The sequence below is a fragment of the Microtus oregoni genome, unplaced genomic scaffold, assembly GCF_018167655.1.
Source record: "Microtus oregoni isolate MIOR12 unplaced genomic scaffold, Mior012 000019F_ref0000042, whole genome shotgun sequence".
NCBI classification, from domain to species: Eukaryota; Metazoa; Chordata; class Mammalia; order Rodentia; family Cricetidae; genus Microtus; species Microtus oregoni.
In genome coordinates this window covers 13,875,462-13,901,915 of record NW_024543078.1, presented here as the reverse complement: position 1 = coordinate 13,901,915, position 26,454 = coordinate 13,875,462, and the positions used below count along the sequence as shown (strand labels likewise).

The 26,454-nt window shown below is 41.0% G+C and overlaps 1 protein-coding gene across 3 annotated transcripts in view; it reads left to right on the top strand.

The window, feature by feature from the left end:
- LOC121459354 (syncytin-1-like) overlaps positions 1–26,454 on the top strand; it is a 124,762-nt gene that overhangs the window by 51,213 nt on the left and 47,095 nt on the right. For 2 of the 3 annotated variants that reach the window (XM_041669012.1, XM_041669011.1), the window contains one exon: positions 11,794–11,924. The exons of the other annotated variant lie outside the window; for it this stretch is intronic. The gene's annotated coding sequence lies outside the window, so the exon portion shown is untranslated. The remainder of the gene's footprint in view (positions 1–11,793; positions 11,925–26,454) is intronic. 3 annotated transcript variants of the gene reach the window in all.

Below are 26,454 nucleotides of genomic sequence, written 5' to 3'. Positions count from 1 at the left end.
GGATGTAAGCTGAATGGGATAGGAAGAGAGAGGCGGTTTGGGCAGTATAGCCCCTGTAGCCCATCTTACTCTTGAAGTACATTGGTGCTGCCAGGAGCAGAGTGTCTCATTGTCATGAAAAGTCCTCAGTTATTAAAACATTAAATGTCCTATTCTGTAATCTTTGAAAGACATGAAGAATGTCTATCTAAAATATATCTCTATATATCTAGAAAATCTAATTAACATGACTACAAGCTTTACTATTATGATTATCTATCAACAACCTATATTTCCTAATTATTCAGTACATATTTAAATGAACTACACAATCACAATACCTTAATCAAAATCAGAAACACTTATACATATAACAAAATTGACCTTAAATCTCTATCAACAAAGCAAAATCTATACTAATGCAAATTATTCATACCTATATCATATCCCCCTTTAAATGTAAAAGAACGTTTATAAACCATATTTGGGAACATGGGCGCAGTTTTTTCTCTCCAAACTACTTCCTGCTGAATGGGGGCGTCGTTAATTAGGTCTTTCATGGTATAACCTGTGTGCTAGTTTCATCTCAGTTGGCAGTTGAGCGAAGCAATTTTCTGAAGGTGTTCACACCAACCCTTCAGGAGGGCGTGCTCCATCATACCAAATTGGAATAGAAGAAATGAACAGCGTCTCATCCTCTGTGAAAACAAAATAAGAAACTCCTTTCCAAAGCATCATGTCCTTAGATCCAAATATCAAAGTCAAGGCATCAAAATATCTATGTTGGATTAGTTCAGCAGCATTTATAAACAAATATCTTTTAGTAGCTTTTGCTTTTTCCTCAGCATTCAAATAATTCAAAGAGAGCATAATAGCATACAGTATCAAGATTCTCTGTGTATTTTCCATCTTTGCTCGTTTTATTTTAACCTCTATTTTGTTTATTTTTACTTTTAACTCTTTGCTTTTTGAGACAGGTTCTCTGTATCTTTGACCTGAAGTAACTCTGTAGACCAGGCTGTCTTTGAACTCTCAGAGACCCGCCTGTCTCTGCCTCCCAGGCATTCGGGACTAAAGGTGTACACTACTACACCTTGAACTCACAGAGATCTGTTTGTCTCTGCCTTCTAGGCACTGGGATTAAAGGCGTGTGCTACCACACACAACAACTCTCTTCCTTTTTTTTTATGTTTTTTACTTTAAGAACTTTAAATTTTAATCTGCATATATTTTTAACACACTTTAAACCATTTAGAAATTTTGTTTGTCTTTGAATCTCTCTTTACTGTATATCTCTCTTTTTCTGACCACACGAGTCTTTAATTTACCGAGCAATATCAGTAGGATTACAGGCGTGGCTTTGCCAGCTGGATCCAGCCCATTCCTTAGCTTTCCAGCCTCATGGCTGAGGTACTGGCTGTAGCCAGCAAGCGAGCTTCAGCAGCCTGTGCTTGCAAACCGCACAAACCGCCTTTGTAAAAGAGTCAGAGTTTGTTCTGGCAGGACAGCCCAGAAAGCCGGCATTTTTAAACGGCGCAGCTTTTTTCCTGCTACGGCTGAAAACCGAAAAGCATGCGTTCAGCTTTTCGTCAACACCGTTTAAGTGTTTCGTGGCAGGACCTCTTAATGAGCTGCAGGGTTCTGTAGCTAAAGCTGAGTCAGGAAGCCTCTCTCAGATGAGGCGCCCGCTTGCCTCTAGCAAGCAGAGCAGACCCGAGAACACAGCGAGTCTAGTTGCCATCAAACAAATCGTAGCACTTTACTCCAAGTGCTCTATTCAAAAGCTCTGTCTCCCGCAGGAGCCAGACAGAGATCGCAATGGTGGCACAGCCCCAGGAAGTCGCACTTTAAAATGACACAGCGTTTTTTTCTGCTACTGTTGCCGAATCAGGAAATCTCTCTACAGCACGCCACCAACAAACAGCAAAAATCTATGTTAAACTCTCGCTCCCTTATTTTTAAGTCTTCTCAGGTTTTTTAAGTGGGTTTAGTCCATCACGTTGGGGCACCATATGAAGTAATAAGGGCGGCGGCGGGGCTGCGTCCCCAACACCCTAGCCGCCTGCCCGGCTAGCTTATGCCCTGAAATAACAACACACAAACTGTATTCATTTAATCACTGCTTGGCCCATTCTCTTCTAGGCTAAATCTCACATATTAATTTAGCCCATTTCTAATCATCTGTGTGTAGCACCCCAAGGTGCACTTACCGGGGAGATTCTAGCCTAGTCCATCCTGGGTCGGAGCTTCATCCCGGTAGCAGGGCATGGCATCTCTCTCTGAGGCGTCTGCTCCCGAGAGAGCTGTGGAGTCTCTGAGCTCACTTCCTCTTCCTCCCAATATCCTGTTCTGTTTTCTCCTCCCACCTATCTTCTAACCAATAAAATGGGCCAGGGCAGTTCCTTTATTAGCCAATGACCTTCCTCCATCAAGAAATCTCAAATGACAGAGAAAACCCCAAAGAAATGTTCAACATTTTTAGCAATTAAGGAAATTTAAAGTCAAAACCAGTTTGAGAGTCGATTGAACATCTGTCAGAATGACTAAGATCAATAGCACAAGTGACAGCTCATGCTGGTTAGGGTGTAGAGCATTGTAGTAAAACGGGCGGCTAGGCTGCGTCCCAGGCACCCTACTGCCCGACGGCTAGCTTTACCCAAAATAATTACATGGAAACTCTATTCTTTTAAACACTGATTGGCCCATTAGTTCCAGCCTCTTATTGGCTAGCTCTTACATATTGATCTAACCCATTTCTCCTAATCTTTGTAGCCCACGAGGTGGCTTACCAGGGAAGATCTTAACCTGCGTCTGTCTGGAGTGGAAGAATCATGGTGACCGACCTGACTCAGCTTCTTTTTCCTACTATTTTGTTCTGTTTACTCCACCTACCTAAGGGTTGGCCTATCAAATGGGCCTAGGCAGTTTCTTTATTAATTAACCAATGAAAGCAACGGGTCAAAAAAAAATCACTCCCACATCAGAGCATGGGGAACATTGTCCATTGCATGTGGGCGTTAAAACTTGTATAACTGTTATGCAGTTCAATATGGATGTGCAGGCTTTATTGACTACTCATGGAGGCCTTACCCACATCAGAGCATGGGGAACATTGTCCATTGCATGTGGGCGTTAAAACTTGTATAACTGTTATGCAGTTCAATATGGATGTGCAGGCTTTATTGACTACTCATGGAGGCCTTACCCTTTCTGGTGAGAAGATATGGTCGGGTGCATTGAGGTAGAGAGAGAACAGGAGAAGCCGGCCACTCGAGTTACCATGTTGTTGGAGTTGGAGGAGGTGCTCATGTCTGACTGGGTGGCAGTGTGGCCCCATGTATTCAAGGAGAGCTAGTAGCTCAAGTTCATGTTCACTGTGCCCTGGAACAAGACTGAAGGCAATTTTGACATCCACTGCCAGAGCTGGATGGCCCAGATGTCGAGGAGCAGTTCCCGGGAACAGATGGGGTCTCCTGAGCCAGATGGAAGCCCCTGCCTCTGCATTAGCGCTTCCAAGACTTAGGCCATAGAAGAGCCGGGACTGGGCTGAGGATGGCTCTGTGTTCAGTGCATGCAGCCGCTAGGGAAGCCTCTTTTCTCCTGTGTCAGGCCAGCAAACGAACAGAGAATCGCTTCCATGGCCCTGTGCAGGGCAAGGTAAGAATGCTTCATTGAGGCAAGGTATCCCAGCTGCCACGCCTCCCCCTCCAGAGCCCCTGGTTTCTTCCTCGCCAGTGGTGAGTGCCTGCTGGCGGTCTCTAGAAGACCTAGGTCTCTGAAATGGTGTGGGAGGACTAGGTGCTCACAGACTAGCAGCCACAGCCGCCTTCCTTCCACTGCAGAGCTGGAGTTTCTGCCTAAAGAGTGCACCTGGGCTGGGCTCTTCTCCTTCCAGGTTCTGCTGTCTGTGCACCAGCAGCTGATCTTGGTAAATTCACAGCTGGAGCCATGCCTGATGGTCTTTCCCAAAGAGCCCTCTGACATAAGCATTGTGCTGTTCCAGGACATCCCAGAGACCAAGCAGATAATTGATGCTCTGTGTTACCAGCTCCAGGTCTATCTGGGTCATGGCCTGGACAAGTGCAGTTGGAAGATCCTTGCCCAGATGCTCTTCACTGAGACCCACAGGGAGAGACAGACAGGGAGTGTAGCTTAGGGCTCAGGGCTTAGGGATTGGGGCATTTTAGTTGGAAGACTAGCTACTCAATTTCTTCTTCCAATTGGTTTAGGTGGTGCTTATACCTGTAGGGGTTATTCTTTTTCTGATTGGTTCAGGTGGTGCTACCTATAGAGTTTTCTATGGCCTAACATTGATAATGTACATGAATAGTATATGTGCACAGTAACTCAAATTAAATTGAAAGGCATAAGCATCTCTCCATAGGCAGCTTTCTCTTCTTTCCTAGGTTGCTGCTCCAGAAGTCATGACACACATCAGGCACGGACCAATAATTACACATAACTTATTTGAAAGAGTAACTACACATCAACATAAAATGTTTTCTCTTCAGGTAATAGTGACACAATGCAGAGAAAATGCAGGCGTTCTATGAATAGTGCACAAGGTACTAGAAATTATATCCCGTAGCTATAGTAACAAAACCATAATGATATTGTCAAAAATAAACATGTTAATCAAGGGATTTGAATCAAAGACCCAGATACAAATCTGCATATATATGAATACCTGATATTTTATAAAGAAGCAAGAAATATCCAATGGGTAACTGAAATCTACAATGGGAAACGGTGGCACTCTAGCCGGATTTCAATGTGGAGAAGAAAGTAGAGCGTGCCATATTCATCAACCTGAAGAAAACTCCAGTCCAAGTGGTTCAGAAGCCTCACATAAAACCATTTGTAGTGAAGCTGACAGAAGAGGAGCTAGGGAACAGCCTTGAATATATTGAAACAGGAGACTACACTAAGGTCAACAATTAATAAATGGGACCTCACAAAACTGAAAATCTCCTGGAAAGCAGAGAACATGTGGCAATAGGAGAAAAAAGCTGCTTTTAGACTGAAAAAATGATTTTCCCTAACTCCACAACTAATAGAGTGCTCACGTCCCAAATACATAAATATGGAAGTCCATGTGAAATTTCGTGATCCTTGCTGCTGGCAGTTGTTTGGGGCAAGGAAGCTTCTTTTGCAGAACTATGATTGAGAATGAGAGACATTGCAGGTTGTGTAACACCCACTCCCCCCCCCCAAACAAACAAAATAAAAACAGTCCAGACAGGGAGCTATTAAAGAGAGTCCTTAAAATTGTGGTAAAGATGTTGAAGTATATAGATTTTCATAAATGATGGTTTTTCGTGTGGGAAAGGGGGCTGAACAACAAAAAACCCTTTATCTACATAATAATCAAAACAATATACATGCAGAATTAAGAAAGAATACTAACAGCTGCACAGGTAATAGGTCTTGTAACATATAAATGCAGACCTACTAGAATACACCTGACTTTTAAATGGAAACACTGTAAGCCAGAAGGTCCCGGTTGAGCCCTATGAAGACCTTAATAGGCCATGGATGCCATCTAGTATACACAGTGAACTTTCATTTACCATAGATGGAGAAAAGACAGGAACAGATTTAAATAATGTGTAGCTACAAATCTATACCAATGGAAAGTACTAGAAGTAAAATTTCAACCCAAGGAAGTCAGCTACATTCACAAAATCATAGAAAATAGAGGATCTCACAGTAGTAAATCCCAAATAAAAGAAAAGCAAAGACAATAATGTCACCACCAACAAAAAGTCAAATAACAGGAACTAGCAATCACTTGTCATTAATATCCCTTAATATAAATGGTCTCGAGTCACTTATAAAAAGACACAGACTAACAGATTGGATACAAAAACATAATTTATTCTTCTGCTGCATATAAGAAGCACATCTCAACCTCAAAGACAGACATCGCCTCAGAATAAAGGGTTGAGAAAATTTTCTAATAAAATGGACCTAAGAAACAAGTTGGTGTAGCTATCCAAATATCTAACACAATAGACTTCAAACTAAAATCAATCAAAAGAGAAAAAGAAGGACATTTAATATTAGTCACAGAAAAAATCCATCAAGAGGAAATCTCAATACTGAACATGTATGTGCCAAATACAAGGGCACCTTCATATGTACAAGAAACACTTCAAAGGCTTACATCACATATTATGCTACACATACTAATAGTAGGTGGCCACAACACTTCCCTCTCACCACCGGATAGGTCTGACAGACAGAAACTTAACAGAAATATAAGGGACTAAACAGATGTTATGACTCAAATGGACTTAACACACATCTATAGGATATTCCATCCAAAGATATAAGAGCATACCTTCTTTTCTTCTCTACACCCCATGGAATTTTCTCAAGATTGACCATATACTCAATAAAAAAAAAGAAAGCTTCAACAGATTCCAAAAATAATTGAATAACCCCATGTATCTTATTGGATAACAATGAATAGAAGTTAGCATTCACCACCCACACTAATTTCCCACACCCACAAACATATGAAAATTGAGTAATACTTATCTGAATCACAAATGGGTCAAGGAAAAAACAAAGAAATAAATTAAAACTTTGTAAGGTTCAATGAAAATGACCACACAACGTACCCAAAGTTATGGGACACAATGAAAGCAGAGTTAAGAGGAAAGTTCATAACACTAAATGCCTATATAAAAAAGCTGGAAAAATCCCAGATTAGAAAGTTAATAGACCACCTGTAAGCTCTAGAACAAAGAGAAGAAAACTCACCCAGGAGGACTAGATGACAGGAAATAATGAAATTGAGAGATGAGATTAACAAAATAGAAAGAAAGAAAACAGTACAAGACTGGCTTTGTGGAAGCCTAGGCCGTTTGGATGCTCACCTTACTAGACCTGGAAGGAAGTGGAAGGTCCTTGGACTTCCCACAGGCAGGGAACCCTCACTGCTTTTTCGGCTGATGAGGGAGGGGGACTTGATTGGGGGAGAGGGAGGGAAATGGGAGGCAGTGGCTGGGAGGAGGCAGAAATCTTTAATAAATAAATAAATTAATAAAAATAATAATAATAAAGAAAACAGTACAAGAATCAGTGAGACAAAGAGTTGATCCTTTGAGAAATTTAAATTTTGAGAAAAATCACAAAATTGAAAAATGTCATTCCAAACTAACCAAACTTCAGAAAGAATATACAAATTAAAAAATGAGAAATCAAAAAGAGGACATAAATCAGACACGGAGGAAATCTAGTGGGCGGGTCACCACCAGCTGTAAGACTTCCTACAGCACATACCCACCACCACCTCCTTCTAAGGGTACTAGGAATACAGAATCCTGTCACTGCATTCTCTTTTGTGTGTGTTCTGTTAATCTGCACTCAGGGCCTAACATTGCATAGCAACTGCTTTGCACATTGATTAAGATCCAGTTCCAATATGAACTTCTTTATAACGTGTACCTAAATTTAAATATACATCATAGTAAAGTTACTATGCTTAGTTAGTGTTCAGTAAATTAAGCTCTATCATATATGCTGTTATTATATTAATTATACACAATAATTGAAAGATCATCTGCAAGTCATACCCACAAGCATAAAATAGTTTGTTTGTTGAGCCTCTTAAATTGACATTTTTGTCAGTGAATACATTGAGGAAAAGGTGTCTCTATCTAGAATAATCTCCAGACATATATTGTGTGTGTGTGTATATATATATATATATATATATATATATATATATAATCTCTTTCAAGTATTTATTATTTTCTTTATGAGTATATATTTGTAGTGTGAGATTATGTCATCTGAGTACACATACCCTCAGAGGGGAAGAAGGTGTCAGATTCCATGGAGCTGTAGGTAGAGATGGTCGTGAGCCACTTGATGTGTTGCGACCTCTGCAAGAGAAGCCAGCACTGTTGGCCAATGAGCCCATGTGTGTACACAGTCAGAACAAATGATAGATTCAAAGAGTAGAATAATTATTTGAAACACCCTGCTTAGATGATTCTTTTAGCAATGAAATGAAGAAGAGATGTGAATCGACTTTATCTATTATTGCTATTTTAGTGCAACTCTTTGAACTGAAATTCTTTTTTTCATTTATTTATTTGTTTATTTGCACTGCAATTCTTATGAAAACCTAATTACCAAGTCACTGACAGTTCCTTGAGACTCATGGGACTGCTCACAGTGATCTCCATGACTCTAGGGCTGGGACTCATTCACTCCTCAGAGCGTGCGCACACACACACACACACACACACACACACACCACCACCACCACCACCACCACAACAACAACAATGACAACAACAACAACAACAACAAACCACCCCATTTGACACCATGGTGCATCTGGTGATACCCTTTCAAGGGCCCTGCAATACTGGAGTTTTAGTGTCCTGTGCTCTGTTGCTATGTCTTTGCATTATTCTACACAAACAAATGGAACTTTCAAATTCTTCCTGAAGTACACGTGAGGATTTCTAGATACCACCATAGAGGAGTATACATGCACTTGTAGACGGGTATCTGATAGTCTAAAACACTGTAAGTTTTAACCTTTATTAGTAGTGATGAAAGAAAATGATTGTCAAAATGTCACTTAGATCATGAGCGAAAGAAAGAAAAGCCAAACAGCCTATCAGTAGTATTAGCTTCCCTGTCACTTCACAGCCTGTGCCATGCATAGAGGACTGGGAATTCAACTGACCCATGGCTCAATTCCACCCACTGAGCTGGCAGCCAGTCCTCCCAAAAGCAAACATCCCACTCCAACCCTGGAATGGGATCCCTGTCACCCCCTCCCTCACCCCTGTGACCTTAACCCTCACCACCCTCACCCTCTCCACCCTCATCAGCCCCAGCTTGGCTCTCGAGGGCCCACCCTTCATGACTAGGCTGATTTCTCACAATCTGAGGTTGTACAGTGAGTGCCCAGGGCTGTGCAGAGCTCAGCCTTCCCCAGGAGCTCTGCGCATGCGTACTTAGGCATGTGCAGACAGCTGTCCAGAAGACAGTTGGGAGAGCAGGAATTGTGGTCTCTGAGCCCCGACACCTGAGGTTCAGTTTGCTGTCAGCTGCCCTGTCTGCCTCTCAGTGGGGTCAGTGGTGTATGAGGAACCTGCATGATGAGAAAAGCGCCTCTTTTTCCTGTCTCGGAGGCAGCCACTGGTGAGCCCTGTTTCCCCCATGGGAGAGCAGTAAACGTCACCCAGAAAGACTTCACTAAAGTGCGGCTCAGTTTTCCTAACAGTAAAACTCCACTGGCATCTGGTTAAAAGTAGATTTAGAAATGCTAGGGCCCAGCCAGACATTCACGTTCAGCCAATGTCTCCTCACACCTAGGTTTGGAGTTGATCTGACAGCCAGTATGTCCAAAATGCCGCCGTTTGCACTGAAAAACAGCGTGTGTATTCTTTCTTTTAGATGGGAAGTCAGCAGGCATGTATAGGTTCTGTCTGCCAGGCTGTGTAATTTGGTGCCCTTTCCATTTCTCCTTTTCATTCCTTCTTTTTAGTGAGAGTTTGACTTCTTCTTTTCCAATTTGTTTCCCCTTCATGTCTTTTTGCTGTTTTATTGCTCTAGATAGAACTTTAATTACTCTATGCATAGATATGCAGAGTGGACTACCTTGTCTTGTTCCCGATTTCAGTTGGACTGCTTTGTGTCCTCTCCGCTGAGTTTGATGTTGGCTGTTGGCTTGCTGTATATTACCTCAATTATGTTTAGGTATGTTTCTTGTATCCCTGCTCTCTCCAAGACGTTTATCATGAAAAAAATGTTGTATTTTGTCAAATGCTTTTTCGACATCTACTGAGATGATCATGTGGTTTTATTTTTCAGCTTGTTTATGTGGTGGATTAGGTTGACAGATTTTTATATGTTGAACCATTTCTGCATCTGTGGGATGAAGTCAACTTGGTCATGGTGGATGATGGTTCTGATGTGTTCTTGGGTTCGATTTGCCGTTATTTTATTTAGTATTTTTGCATCAATGTTTATGAGTGAGATTGGTCTATAATTTTCTTTCTTAGTATTCTCTTTCTGTAATTTGGGTATCAGGGTAATTGTAGCCTCATAAAAAGAGTTTGGCAGTGTTCCCTTTGTTTCTATTGTGTGGAATAATTTGAGCAGTATTGGTCTTAGTTCTTCCTTGAAAGTCTTGTAGAATTCTGAGCTGAAACCACCTTGTCCTAGTCTTTTTTTGGTTGGGAGACTTTTGATGGCTGTTTCTATTTCTTCAGGAGTTATAGGTCTGTTTAATTTGCTTATATGGTCTTGATTTAATTTTGGTAAGTGATATTTATCCAGAAAGTTATCCATTTCCTTTAAGTTTTCCAATTTTGTGGAGTACAGGTTTTCAAAATATGACCTGATGATCCTCTGTATTTCCTCCATGTCTGTTGTTATGTTCCCCTTTTCATTTCTGATTTTGTTAATTTAAATATTCTCTCTCTGCTTTTTGCTTAGTTTGGATAAAGGTTTGTCTATTTTGTTGATTTTCTTGAAGAACCAGCTCTTTGTCTCATTGATTCTTTGTATTGTTTTCTTTGTTTCTCTTTTGTTGATTTCAACTTTCACTTTATTTCCTGCCATCTAGTTTTTTTAAGTGAGTTTGCTTCTTTTTGTTCTAAAGTTTTCAAATGTTTTGTTAATTCTGTAGTGTGGGATTTTTTTTCAGCTTCTTTATATAGGCATTTAGTGCTATGAACTTGCTTCTTAAGACTGCTTTCATTGTGTCCTATAAATTTGGGTATGTTGTGTGACCATTTTTCATTGAATTTTAGGAAGTCTTTAATTTCCCCCTTTATTTCTTCCTTGACCCATTGATGATTCAGGTGAGCATTGTTTACTTTCCGTGTGCTTGTGGGTTTTCTGGAATTAGTATTGCTGTTGACTTCTAATTTTAAACCATGGTGATCTGATAAGGTACTTTGGGATATTCCTTTTTTTTTTATTTTGGAGGTTTGTTTTGTTACCAAGTATGTGGTCAATTTTTGAGAAGGTTCCATGAGGTGCTGAGAAGAAGGTATATTCTTTTCTGTTTGGATGGAATATTCTATAGATGTCTGTTAAGTCCATTTACTGGTATTGTGTTGCTCTTTGTGGTGTAGCATGTGATCTTCTTTTCTACTCATCTTTTCCTCTAATAGGTGTGGTTGGGCTGTTTGAGATTCTGTTGAATAATCTTCTAGGTGCCAGTGAATCCCAAGTTCAGATGGTTGTTCCTCGTGGTACAGTCAGTGTCACAGTTCTAGTTTCCCTGTTGGTTACTCCTGTTCCTGGAGGTAGCTCAGTGCTCCCGTGCTTGGCTCTGCTCCCTTGGAGTTTGCTATTTTAGGCCTACTTTGGCTTAGGCTGCAGGCTTTGATCTGTTTCTGTACATCTTGGTCTGCAGAAGTCCCTGGCATGTAGTTGGTCCTGTTGTGGTGGAGATTGTTGAGTCTGGATCTGGTCGCTGGCTATGTCCTGATCCCCCCCATGTCCCGGGACTGTGTCTGCTCCTGGCTTCTGCTTCTTGGTGTAGCTTGTTTTTTCTGTCTTAGGTAACTGGTTCAGTCCCACTCCGGTTCTGGTGGAGATCGCAGACTCTGAGTCAGTTCATTGGCTCAATTCTGGTCTGGCAGTGTCCCAGGACTGGATTTGCTCTTTCCTTCTGCTCCTAGTGGAGCTTGTTTTCTCCAGCCCTCTCTCCTAGGAGTCCCCTCATCAAGTTCTTGTATAAAAGGAATGTGATATTTGCTTTTAGTACTAGCCCTAAATATGTTAATATTTTGCTGTTGATGGCCTGTTAACATGTTGTTCATACAGGGCTAACTCAGTCAGCGATGATGTCCTTATTTTTACTTTGGAATTTTCTAATTGGAAGAGACTTCCACCACCTGTTGAAAAGATGATCTCTGCTCGTGCAAACTCTTCTTGGGCTCTTCAGCAACATATGGGTAAGAAAGTATAGGTTTAAATACACTACTTTTCCTTCTCTTGGTTTTCCTGCTACATTGAATTTTTTTGTGGATTTGTTATAGAACATATAGTAAATTAGGCAGAATTTGCATTTATCTACATGTAGAAAGGGTGGGGAAAGGACAGTAATTTTCTCTTAAGAATTGTGTCTGTTCATAAGTTTAACCTACTGATCTTATAGAGAGTGGTCAGTTGACAGTTTTTACTCAGTAATATCCTTCTGTTTTCATACAGTTATATAAGCAAAACATTTAGTTTACATTCAAAAGAATGCTGAACTTAATTTTCTTTAAAAATTTGGGTTCTATTTATAATATGCTATCATCTCTGAAGGGAAATACTAACATTTTATTTACACTATCTCTACTGTTAGTATATCAGCTTTTGGTATACCCTGTGATGTAGTCGGAGGCCGCTTGTTTGTTTCCTGGCTGCCCAGAAGCCCAGCCATGAAATAACCACACAGAAACTATATTAGTTAAATTACTGCTTTACCATTAGCTCTAGCTTCTTATTAGCTAACTTTTATATCTTAATTTAACCCATTTCCATTAATCTGTGTATCGCCACGAGGCTGTGGTGAAGTTCTGGTGTCTGTCTCCAGTGGGGCCATGTGGCTTCTCACTGACTCCACCTTCTTTCTCCCAGCATTCAGCCTAGTTTTTCCTGCCTACCTGTGATCTGCCCTGCAACAGGTTCAAAGCAGTTTCTCTATTAGCCATTGGTATTCACAGTTTATAAGGGGAATCTCACATCACTGTGAGCCGGGTTGAAATTCTGGGAACTGATTGTTTTGTTGTTGCTTTTTTAGAGAGGATCTTCCTATATAGCCCAGGGTGGTGATGGAGGAGGGTCATATGTCTATTGGTTAATAAAAAAACCGCCTTGGCCTTTAATAGGACAGAAAATTAGGTAGGCAGAGTAGACCAAACAGAATGCTGGGAGAAAGAAGCCGAGTCAGACCATATGTTGTATGGTTATATGTTTTAAGTTATGAGAATTGTTTCATGTCTATTTTTGCATAAAATGAATCTCCAAAAACGGAGTTTGAATAGGTCTTTGACAAATGACCTATATATAAATGTATATATATTTATATAAATGTCTTCTAGTTTCTTGGAAAATTCCATTTCAGTAAACTTTTTTTAATCTAAAGCCGACAGAGGAAAATATGCTCCTGAATCTAGGTGTACTGAGACTGTGAGAATGTTTCTGTTGATGCATAGTTTTCTGTTTGGAGTCTCCAAGCCTTCCAGTTTAGAATTTCTTTAATGATGATGTGGGAATGTTCCCTTGCATGGAATCCACAATGTTGGTATTTGCATATTCTTTTACTAATTGTGTATTTGCATCATCCAAAAATAAATATCTATTCTTGTGGGACAGTGGATTTGGGAACAGAGAAAAATCAAAAGAGATGTGCATATGCCAAACAGGAAACTATGACTGTGCATCTAAAACTATGTTCAGGTTACTTCTGAAAGCCTCACCACACGGCGGGTGTGTCTGGATCAGAGAGTCTCACCCTGAACGTGTCATTTTACTTACAAGTCCTTGTGGTCTTCCTGTTTCCTAGGTTTCAGTAGGTCTAAGAGCTTGGAGAACAATATTTTCCCAGAGAGTGACTCAGAGCCTGGCAGTTGTTTCCTGTTCATCTCATTCACCGTAGTGGTGTTTCAACGGTGTGTCTGGATTTTGGCCCCTATTTGAAAACAAGTTTTGATTGTCACAACCATTGAGCTATTATTGTTATCTGGGTGGTAATATATTAGATTCCAAGGCCTGGTATAGTGGCTCATACCTTTAATCTCTGCATTCAGAAAGCTGAGACAAGAAGACCACTAGTTCAAGGCTAGCTTGAGCTATATTGTGAGGCCAGCCTGTTTCCACATAGTGATGCAATTTTAAAAACAACAGACAGGTTAATACCTATATAAAAGACCTTTAGTTACTTTATAATGTGATGAAGGCAACCATTGTTAATTTTATGAATTGAAAAGCTTGTTAATTACCTTCAGAAATTTCATATATTCTATGTGGTGCTGTCATACATCATTAATCCCAGCACTCAGAAGGAAGAGACAGGTGGATCTCTGAGTTTGAGGACAGCCTAGTCTACAGTGTGAGTTCCAGCACAGCCAGGGCTACACAGAGAAAATCTGTGTCAAAAAAAAAAAGAAAGAAAGAAAGAAAGAAAGAAAGAACATATAGAGTGCTTGAGCTGGACGTGGTGTGGTGTATGTCTCAAATCCCAGCTCTCAGGTAGTGTTATGGGAATCCCACCTGCGATGACCATACGGATGTAGTTTATAGCCAATTGAAAGTCTTTATTCCAGCTGGCTTGGACTACACTCAGGTATTCCAGACCTAAGCATATCCCTGAGCATTTAGAGCAAGGAGCTTTTAAAGGCAAAAACAACATCCTTCTATCTTATCTTGTTCAGCAGAAGCAGGGGAAGGTTTGCACAGGCAAGCAGATTAACAGAAGCTAAATTACCTGAGCCATCTTGACCTTGGGTTGCTAGAATAGAGCTGGGTAATTTTCCATGGATTCTCCATGAAGGAGATCAAATTCTAGGTGAGCCTAAAATGACCTCAGCAAGAGCAGAAGATGGAGGAACTGTCTTGATCTGTCACATTTCCTACTGGTTCTATGGACATGAGACAAATCATTGACTCATGCTGTTCTAGGGGATCATAGTTTGTCCTAAGGACCAGTAGTTTAGTTGGCCTTGTAGTCGAGGATGTAGGATCTGATCATTAGCTTGCTCAGAATACGAGGCAACGTCCATACAAATGCTGACAGTAAGGTAGTCAGGCATGGAGACTAAGTAATTGGAGCCTAATACTGATTATCTCTGTCTCCTTTCCTTCTTTTCTTTGAGGTTTTCTCGGGTCATGGCCTCTGCATGGGAGTCACCACAGCATGGGTGGGTGGTCTGGGGGAGCCAGTGAGCCAGTGGAATAGCATGCACTGCCTTGGGGCAGTGAATTAATGAACTGAATAGTTCAGGACAACTTACCCCCTTCCATTTTAGATGTGTTTCTCCAACAAGCAGAAAGATTAGCACTCTCAGCTCCAGCACCATGTCTGCCTACACACCACTATGCCTGCCATCATGACGATAATGGACTGATTCTATGAAACTGGAAGCAATCCACCCTCGTTAAATATTTTCTTTATAAGACTTGCTATGGTCATGGTATTTCTTCAGAGCAATAGAAAACCCTAACTAAGACAAACAGCACTGATCATGGTTGGGCAAGTATTTCAACGGTAGGAAGAAACATCCTTTGAGTCTGTTCTCAAGATTGGAATAGGTAGATCTTAAGGTGCTGCTGCTGATTTCCATAGTGGCTATACATGTTTGCACTCCCACCAGCAATGTTCCGCTTATTCCACATCCTTGGCAGCATGAGCTGTCATTTGTTTTGTTCATCTTAACCATCTGACAAGTATAAAAAAGTGGTCATCAGTGAGCAAAGGTCAAGATACAATATCGGTTGCTGGTTGATAGCCTTATTAACAATCATCTCCTGTGGTGGTTTGAATAAGAATTGCCCCCATAGACTCATAGATTTGAATGCTTGGTCATGAGGGAGTGGTGCTGTTTGACAGGGGTTAGGAGGTGCAGTCTTGTTGGATTAGGTGTGGCCTTGTTGGAAGCATGCCACTGGGCTTGGGCTTTGGATTTTTTTCAGAAGCCCAAGACAGACCCACTGTCTCTCTCTGCCTACTGCCTGTAAATCTGGATGTGAAACTCTGATACACTCTAGCACCATGCCTGTCTGCATGTCACTATGCTCCCTGCTTGATGAAAATGGACTGCATCTCTGAAACAGTAAGCAAGGCCCCAAGTAAATGTTTTTTTTTGGGGGGGGAGGGGGAGGTTGCTGTAGTAATGGCGTCTCTTAACAGCAACAGAACTCTAAGACATTTTCCCTGTACCTGCCTTCCTTCGTTCTCAGATTCACATCTGAGGATGATGAGGGTTAGACTGTGACCCTGCAATGATACCCATAGTGAAAAACACAAGACTTAGGAACTAGAGGGGCATGAAGTGTAAGGGACCAGGGCCCCGATGAAACCTTAATTTTAATGGACTCATAGTCCAGGATACAGTCCATTTGCTGACAATAGCTGTGGCTTCCACTTCCTTGACCTGGATGTGTATCCATGGTGCAATGCTACACATCTAGGAGTGGAGAGTATCACTATATAGGTCCTTTCCAAGTGTCTTTCGGTGTCCCTTGGCTACCTGCTTGACCCGGACAGTATCACCAGGCTCAAATAAGGGGAAATTGATGGTGGATTTGAAGGTCAGCTGGGTGTCTCAGATAGATGATCCAGTGAATAGCATTTATGGAGGATTGGGGTGAGGGGGCTTTAGTGCCTTTAAAAAGGAATTTTGCTATTCTGCTTGTCTTTGAGCTTTGGAAGCAGTGGGGGAGATTTTGAAACGTAGTCTCATAGTGAGTAAATTCCTTCTGTATGGAGGGGTGTAGTGGGCCGAAAACAAAGCAATTCCCCTAATCCTTCAAGTAGTTCCACTGCCTAATGATGAAGCATTCAAATATATGAGCCTGTGAAGGGTATTCTTATTCAGATCACCTCAGGAACAGGCTAAAGCAACCAGATATAAACCCGCACAGCTACAACCATCTTGTTTTTGCCAAAGATGCCAACAGCATATTGGAAAAGACAGCCTTTTAACAAATGGATCTTGTACCCAACTGTAGCAGAATGATTTGAGATTCCTATTTGTAAATAAAACAAAGACCTAATTTGAAGACGCGAAACTCTGTGAAACTGTTAGAAGAAAAAGTAGGGGAAATACTTCAAGATACAGACAAGAGGTAGGAACTTTCTGGCTAGTACTCCAGTTTATCAGAAAATAATGCTAACAGTTCACAAGTCACCTTCATGAAATTAAATACATGTATAAAGAAAATGTCGAGTGAAGGTTTCTTCACTTCAGAATGGGAGAGAAATTGCTGATCTTTTTTAGAATATACTAAAACACCCCCCAATAAAACCAGCAACAAAAAAGAAGCAAGAGATTAACCCAGTTAGCAAATGGGCCAATGAACAAACAGTTCACAAAGGTTGAAATGGCCAGTAAACCTGTGAAAATGTTCACCTCTCCAGCCATTAGAGAAGTGTGAACTAAAACTGCATTGAAACCCCATTGGTAAGTATTTTTAAATCTCTGGTAATGAGTTTCTCTGCCGATACAATACGTCAGATCAGGTCAAATTAAAAGTCTAGGTTTAATGAGCAAAGCAACTTTTGGGTGTTTCTTGGGGGGTGGCGGAAGTAGGAGAGAAATCACACTGCTGCTTCCAAGGAGGGGGCCTTACATACCCTGTAAGCAAGGTCTTTGAGTAGCTCCAGGAGAGGAGCTGCCTATGGCAGGCTTAGTGAGAACAGAGTGGAGAGTTCCAACATCTCAACCTTTGGGTACCGTTTCAAGTCTATCTATTTCCTGCTGGCATAGAACAGTATGGGGACGGGAGTCCAAAGTCAGTGGACTCATGCTTGGTGGGAGGTGGGTGAAGAAGCATTTGGTCAACCGCCATCCTGGAGACCTCAGGGGTCTATTTCTTGAAGAAGTGAATAAGAGAGGTTGCTAGGAGAAAAAATAGATTATTAACATCGGCCCTGTGGACAGGACTAGCCATAGGAAGAGTGATGCCTGTCAGAGAGAATGAAACAGATGTGCTCTGGTTGTACAGAGGAGGCAAGGGTTATGAGCCAGATGCAAAAGAGCAGATATACCGCTCATTGGGACATTTTGAAAAACTGGAGGGTCCGGTTCCAGTTGGCCAGACCATTTATCCCGGATAGGTTCCTGTTTCAACCTGGAGAGGTGGTACTAGCACTAATGTCCCAGGAGTTTGGGGAGATGGCACATCAAATTGGGAGATAATGTGCTTCAGGAGTACCTGAGCCATCACAGAGCTGTTTCCCTGGAGGTGGGGGTTGCCTCCATCCCTCCTATAAAGGTATCACTAAGAGTTAAGAGATAATGGAGCTTATAATGAGTGGACATGTGGGCGAAGTCATCCTACTAGTAGGCATGTCATTGGTGTCTTCAGAACAGGTGCAGGGACTGGCATTATCTGTAGGCTCCCCTGTGGGTTGGCCTTGGCATAAGTCTGGCAGGAGGAGTGGGCCTGTCTAGAGATTGATCCACCAGGCTAGATTCCTTGATAGCAGGATTCTTTGGCCAGGAACCTGTAAGACAACTGGAACAGATTTACAACTTGGTGTCATAGAAAAAGTCTGTGGCTTTGGGTTAAGAGGCATGGACATTTTTCCTAGTGCTTGCTTTCAGCCCAGTGAAACATACCTTTAAGTCTATACCTAGAAGATAAACAGAGGAAATTTACTGAAGAAAAGAGGTTGAGCAAGTGGAGGAAGAAGGAGGGAGGCTGAGGAGCATGAGAGGATGAACAGAGTTGAACCTGCCTGCAGGCTTCCTTGCCCTCTCCAATGCTAATCTCTTCAGAGGGGGATGAGTTAGCATCTCGGCAGAGTTTTGCCATATGTAACTGAAGATGATACAGTAATGCTGAGAAAGCTTCTATGCAGTAGCAGTCAAAACTGCGGTGCTAGAACTCAACCTCGGAAGTTACACCTAGACCTATTTATTTTCTGTATTATGAAGCCTGTGAATGAGGCAAACTTGTCTGTGTTTTTAACAGGAAATTTAACTAATGGATTATGAGCTCCCAAAGTGGTTGCAGCCTTGGGGAGTCAGGGGGAGAGATGTTAAACTGGTAAATCTGTCAGTAGCTTAGTCATCAAACACTATCAGAAGGGATAAATTTCACCTGCTATATCTGAGCATACCAAAGAAGTTGATCTGTTATGAGGTAATTGATGGTTAACTTGTATGTCTTAGTGATTTACCAGATTAGCTACAGTTTACCAATGTTGGAAAAAGAAAGAAAGTTAGATGTTGTTTTTAAATTGGTCTTTGTCACCCCGAATAGACCTTAGAAAAGGAGGAAAAAACCTATTGTCAGACTGTTTAGGTCATCATATTGCTACATCATAAATAGGAATATCTCAGTCTCTGATGTTCAGCTGTGGTCCTGGGACATAGATTATATTCATAATCTTTGGAAGGCAAAAAACAAGTTTTAACGTTGTAAACAATTTAGTGTTTGAATGCATGGAGGTGCAACTTTGATTCCTCAGTAAACCAGCATTGTTTAGAAATCTGTCTTTCATAATCCTTGTTTTTTTTTTTTATCATATTAGAGATCTAATGTCTCCTTGGTGGACCACTCCATATGGTCAATTTTATTTAAGAGGTGATATAGTCATGTGACCTCCTTCTGTTTCAGCCTTAGTCAAAGTGGTGACTGCCCATGTGGTGTACTTAGTTAAAATGGTGGCCGACCATGTGTTATTTCCCAGAACAACTCCAGTTTGCAATCACAAGTTTTCATTTCACTTACAGAATAACTTTCTCTGTCATCACATCAGATTCAGGGCCAGAAAAACCCAGAGGCAAATTTTGAACCCAGGCAGCTGGTTGTAATAGCAACAGCTGAGCTGTTACCAAGACACATGGAACATGTAAACCCAGGCATTTAAAACCAGTCAGAAACAAGCATTCAGTGGCCACATGTATTTATCCACAAGAAAATACATAGGCACAGAGTGCTGTCTATCCATACAAAGTAGACAGAATGTTTTAACAGAAAGACAGACATAACTTTCCATGGGAAGCCATGTCAGATGATCAACTTAAAAATCCTAAGATTGTTAAAGGGAGCTGCGGGCTGCATTCCGCCACCCAGCTCCTGCCACCGGCTAGCTTTACCCGAAATAACAACACAAACTGTATTCTTTTAAACACTGCTTGGCCCATTAGTTCCAGCCTCTTATTGGCTAGCTCTTAAATATAGATCTAACCCATTTCTAATATTCTGTGTAGCACCACTAGGTGTACTGACCAGGAAAGATTCAGCATGTCTGACCTGGGGGCTTGCTTCATCGCGTCTGCCCTGGCGATGAGCTGCATGGTGTCTGTCTGAGGCATCTTACCTCACTTCCTCTTCCTCCCAGCATTCTGTTCTGTTTACTCCACCCACCTATGTTCTAACCTATGAGGGCCAAGCAGTTTCTTTATTATAATTAACCAATGACCTTCCTCCATCATAAGATCAGAACTCGCAGTATAAGAAACCATAAGAATTAAAGGAGTAGGCAGGGAGGATGCTCCCAGTTGGAGGGAAGGATGACAACACCCATTGCATTCCCCACATTACACCGGCTCCAGCTTGCTAAGCATAGCAACAATGGGAGGCATCAGAAGACCAATGTGGCATGCTGTCCCCTTCCCCAAGGCAAACGAATGTATGCCTCCTATGTACGGAGTGGAAAGCCGGATGGGACAGAGGAACAGCCACAGTCTGTCATGCCGCGGTGTCAGTGGTGGTAGCAGGAGCAGGGGAAGACAAGAACCATGTGGAGAATGCAGCTGACTTGTTCCACATTGTAGCACATGGAAGAACAAGACACCCGGTGAGAGAGCAGGCAGAAGCAGAGTGGGGTATGGGTAGGGAGGAAGTACAGATCCCAAATACTGAGTAACTTTGGATAAATTTTGCAGCAGTTGGGGAAATAGATTTAGACTTGGTGCTGCCCACTTCAAAGGCTGTGCCAGAGACCAAAGATCATGGCAGGACATCCTCCTAGATAGCTTGAGGTCAAGTGGCGAGGGGAGGTGAGGTGTCTTTGCATAGAACATCTCCTAACCAAAGGTCCCACAGAACAAAGACAAGCCTTGCTTCAGAAGTGGGTTAGGGTTGCCCCTGTACAGCCACATCTTGGCAGGGTACCCTGAAGATTGGGAGGGGTCTTGGAACTCTAAACAGTGACTTGGAATGGGCAGTTTATTGGGCCAAAAGCTGATCAGTTTGGGAGGGAGCATTGTAAGAGCGAGAGTGGCTTCCCATATCCACGTGATTAGGGTATCCAGGCCCAGCACCAGACGATAGGTATTTTTGAATCCCGGCAGTGGGTTTCTCTGCTGATGCAATGGGTCAGATCAGGCCAAATTAAAATCCAGGTTTAATGAACAAAGCACCCCTGGGTGATCTCAGGGTTAAGAAGAAATCACATTGCAGCTCCCAAATGAAAACCTTAAATACCCTATAGGCATGGTCTTTAAGCAGCCTCGAGGGGGGCCGTGGAGCTGCCAGTGGTGGGCTTTCTAAGAAGGGTGGGGGAGTCAGGCGGTGGTGGTACACACCTTTAATTCCAGCAGAGGCAGGCAGATCTCTGTGAGTTCGAGGCCAGCCTGGTCTACAAGAGCTAGCTCCAGGACAGGCTCCAAAGCTACAGAGAAACCCTGTCTTGAGGGTGGGGTTTGGAATGGGAAGTGAGACTGGAGCGGAGATTTCCAACACCATCACACCTGTTAGTATGATGTCATCATAACAGCAAACGATGGGAAACGTGGACAAATGTAGGTTGTATATACTGCTGGTGGGAATGTCAGTTGTTTTTGCCAATATGTGTATCATTATGGAGGGTCCTAAAAAAACTGGTACTATATTCACTACATACATATCCCAAGTATGCTGTTTGTATGACCTGCATGGCTTCAAGTCATCTTACCATAGAGAAACTTGTATGTCAGTTGCAGCACTATTTGCAATAATTAGGTTATAGGAACTGCCCCTATGTTCAACAACAAAGGACTGGATATAAGAAATGAGGTACATGCATGCAGTGGAATTTCATTCGGCCATAACAAGAATAAAGATAGCATTTACTGAAAAACGTGATTCACTTGGAGATAATACTATTAAACAAATTTAAGTGTGCCCCCATAAAGTTGTTGGTACCTAGATTTTATACAGATATCTAAAATGTTTGTACATACATGAATGTAGAAGAAAAGCTCCATAGATGACCCTGAGGACTGACTGGAGCAGTGAAGGCAGAGCAGAGCACTTGGAGGACGATATCCTCAACTACGTTATATGCTTTATGGAGAATTTCCTGTGGAACATCACACTGTGTACAATAATATATACAATGAAGAAATTTGAGACAGGCTTTCTCTGTTATCTAGCCTGGCAGCCCTATAACTATAGACTAGACTGGCGTTGTACTCACAGAGAGCCTCCTGACTCTGCCTCCCAGGTGTTGGGATTAAAAGCATGTACCGTAATGCCTGGCCTTACGATGAAAATTTTTTTAATTAATTTATTTAAAGAACGTCCTTTTTAGCTTACTTTCAGTCTTATATATTTATCTAATTGTACAAATTGTTTTTGCTCAACAATACACTATTACATATAGATAAAATAATGTGAACTCTCTGAGATACTACATTGACATAATTTTTACTGATTCGTTGTGCAATCGAAACATTTGTGGTCTCTAGACTCACTGGTGTCTGAGATTTTTGAGGTACTTTGAAGGTTACAAAATGTAGTGATTCTTTCTACCTTGAAGCATATTAAAAGCCTTTCGGTGTACTGTAGGGAGGTGAGGTGCTACACTTAGCAATGGGAACGAATCGTCACACAATCAGCAGTGACTCTGCACTTTACTACTGGATGACAGCTCCGTTTATTTCACTCATTGCCACTTTTATACCAGGCATTCTTCAAAGTTTGTTTCCTACCTATATCAATTACCTTACTATATCTTTCACAAAAATATCTAGGTAACAGATTAAAGCTGGGAATTATTTATTTTGGCTCACAGGTCCAGAGGTTTCAATCTTCATGGTGGAGAGACTATTGCAAAGCATAACAACTCATATTGTGACTGTCAGGTAATAGGCAATTTCACTGACTTTTAAAGTTTCTTGAAGGGACAGCATTCTTAGCAGATTATGTCATTAGATCCCTGTCTTAAGAGCACATCTAATCATGCTTATGCACATTTGCATGTGGAAGCTCAACCTCTTGTGTTTAAAATAAAGCAGACTAATCTACGTTTGTTAGGAGAGTCTTGAATGACTTGCCTACCTGACACCACCTTGCAGCAACATAACTGTTGTTAGCTAGATCCAAATGATGGTGTCTTAGGGCTTCTACTTCTGTGAAGAGATACCATAACTCCAGCAAATCTTATAAATCAGAACATTTGATTGGACAGGCTTTCAGTTCAGAGGTTTGGTCCATTATTGTCATGGCAGGACATGAACGTGTATAGGCAAACATGAAATTGGAGAAAGAGCTGAGAACCCTACATCTTGATCCACAGGCAACAAGAAGTAAACTGAATTAGGCTTAACTTGAGCATAGGAGACCTCCGAGCCTGTTCTCACAATGACAAACTTCCTCCAACACCTCCTAATAGTGCCACCCCCTATGAGTTTATTTGGGCCAGTAACATTCAAACTATCACAGATAACTTCCACATGCACACACCCACAACAGGTATACTCTTTTATTTCCTTGTCTGATATTCCATGTTATTCAGTTATATGCATAATATGCAACATACTGTCTGAGTAGAAAAGTTACACTTAAATATGGAAAATAAAATCATGTATTTGAGATGCCATAATATTTTGTTTGAACTTACACCTTGTAGTATTTTTGAGTGTGAAATATATTAGTGAGGTAATTAACGCCAGTCAGATACTGACTTTAGGTATTTTCTTTTCATTAAATTTTCAGCAGTGTTAGGGAACTAGTGAATTTAACACTATTGCTATTGATCATGATTTATGTGTAAAGTGTTAAATGTTTGTACATGAGCAAAAGCATTTGAACTTTAATTCAGAACCCTTATGATTCTTATCTAGAATTTTATACCAATTCTAATATTTCATGCACTTCGACTATATTTTCCATAACTGTACATACATACACTACTTAAAAACATAACTAAGGTGGCTATAAATTTGATTGTTATAGATGACTATCCACTAACCATTATTTCTTAGTTATCCTAAAGAGTTTGTAGTAGTAGCTTTTAAGAACTAGAATTTACATTACATTTTAAAATGAGTTGCATAGGTTCACGATTAGAAACACATATCCAGTATGTTAAAACAAAACCTCAAATTTGTATTAATATAAAAAATCCATACCATTGTAAATATTTGAGACTAGTAGTTGGTTTTCAGTTTAAAAGTAGATTCAATACTCTACCATTTTATTCTATCATTCTTATATTCCCCCCTTTTTGTTCCCCATCCCCCCTTTTCAACAGTAGATAGGAGAGAAAGGATAGACAAATGAAAAAAAAAATAAATCTCTTAATCTAACCTTTTTTTACTTCTTCCCTAACCATGACTAATAACAGCTTATAACCAACTCCCCTAAATGACAACAAACATCCAAAACCCACCAAATGACCAAAAACTATCCACACCGCTTCTTGGTAATGTGGTTGTCATTTTCTTCAAATTACTTCTTATTATCTGGGGGCAGCAGCATCTTTAGAGGCCCCTGAGAAAATTGTGATAATGACCAAGTCCTGGGAGAGCTAGCTGTATCATTTGTTGTCTAGTCTCTGTGAGAAAGTGTGGGGCTTAACAGAAGTCCTGCCTGGAGGAGTCTGTGAGACTGGACCATCTTAACTAGTTGCTCTGAAGTTGTCCTAAAGGTTTGCACGTCAAAATTGATCTTTGGGTAGTGTTTGTTAGCTTAATGGCATTCCCACAGTCATCATTGAAGGACCCCTTCATTTTTTTTTGGAGCACTCGAAGGTTCTTGTTACGAATGGTCATGATTTACTGCAGAAAACTTAAAACATTTTATATGCTGTATACAACAGATTTCTGAAATGTTAGACAATCAGAATCTATCAAGTACATCAGGGGTACACAAGCTTAGTGCCTAATTACCTGCTTCAGACTCAAACCCTGAAACACATACAAGTAGCTGGATGAAGCTTATTTTGAGAATTAATTAGTAGTCTACATGACTACTAATATCCTGACAAAATTTATATATACATGAAAATCTTATAGATTTTGAGATAGTATTTATATCTTAGGAAAAGTTTCAAAGAGTCAAAATGAAACCAAGGATTCATGACAATAAAATAGTCCCTTAATTTTGATTTTCTTCTATCCCATACTAGGCAGCTCTTTAAACATGAAACAGAGATTTTCAGTTTTCCTTTAACAAGCATGCTTAGGTTTAGAGAAGAAGAAAACCATGCTCCAACTGCAAAACCAGCTTTGATTTTTAATTGAATTGGGATTAAGAAAAGACCATGTTTGGGAAGATTGATGAAATTCTACCCTGATTTACTCTTTTTCTTGGGATATTTTCTCTTGATGATTCCTCCTCTTCAGATATCTCATTTGTCCAGAAACCTATAGATTCCTTAGTTGGATGCTTTTATCCTAGAAGGACAAAAACAAAACCCTGCCCCATTCTAACTGTTGGAACAGGGTACATGTCCTTATACTTTCCTTGGCTAGTTGCCAAGTCTGCAGGTTGATTGTAATTGGCTTTCATCATCTCATAGGGATTGTCGGTCTTAAGAGGTGTGACTTTGTTGGAGTGGGTATGAGCTATTGGAGGAACTGTGTCACTGTGGGGGTTTGCTGTGCTTTGAGGTTTTCTATGCTCTGAGTACCACCCAGTATCTCAGTTGATTTCCTTTTACCTGCAAGATCTAGTAGTCTCAGCTCTAGCACCACATCTCCCTCTACGCCGCTGTGTTCTCTGCCATGGTGATAATAGGTTTAACTTCAGAAAGTGTAAGCCATCCCCTTAATTAAATGTTTTCTTTATAAGAGTTGCCATGGTCGTGGTGTCTCTTCACAGCAGTGAAAACCCAAAGGCACCAACTGATAGAAAAGTCTTTTTTTTCCTGATTCTTCAACCTTGTCCCAAGCACTCAAGCTGTTAAGGGCCAGTGTGTGATCATCCAATTCAAACTATCTGCAACAAATTGCAGCAAGTTGTATGCATCAAATTCAACTGTTGCAACTCGGCATATTGGTGCTCACCTAGAAGCTGGTCTTGGGAATCGTCAATGCCTCTAGCCCTATTTCATTGTTCTGTGACTCTAGCTTGCTCTTGCCACCATGTTATCCATTGTGTCTGAGACCGGCTTTCAATATTTCTGTGACCAATTCTTTCCAGTCTTGTGGGATATTTCTGTTCTGCATTGCTTATGAATTTAACGTCTGCTTTACATAGGATGAACGCTTACCATATGAAACGACTGCTTCTTCAAATCTCCTCAGATAGAATATGTCTATAGGATTCCATTAACTTTCTGATGACCTTAGGGTGTATGTTGTCTCCTGGTTGTTGTATAGTAACTACGGCAGGTTTTCTAATAATTTTGGGACACTGCACTTCAGTTCATGATGCAGTGGCATGGTGGGTTCTTGTCTACATTCCTGTGTCTGAGTATTTCTCTTATTTTCATTAGTAGGTCAGTATATGGTTTGTCTGGTTTTTTTTTTTGTTGTTGTTGTTTTGTTTTGAGACTCTGAGTAGCAGTCCTGACAGGCCTTGAACTCACTGAGATCCACTTGCTTCTGCCTCCTA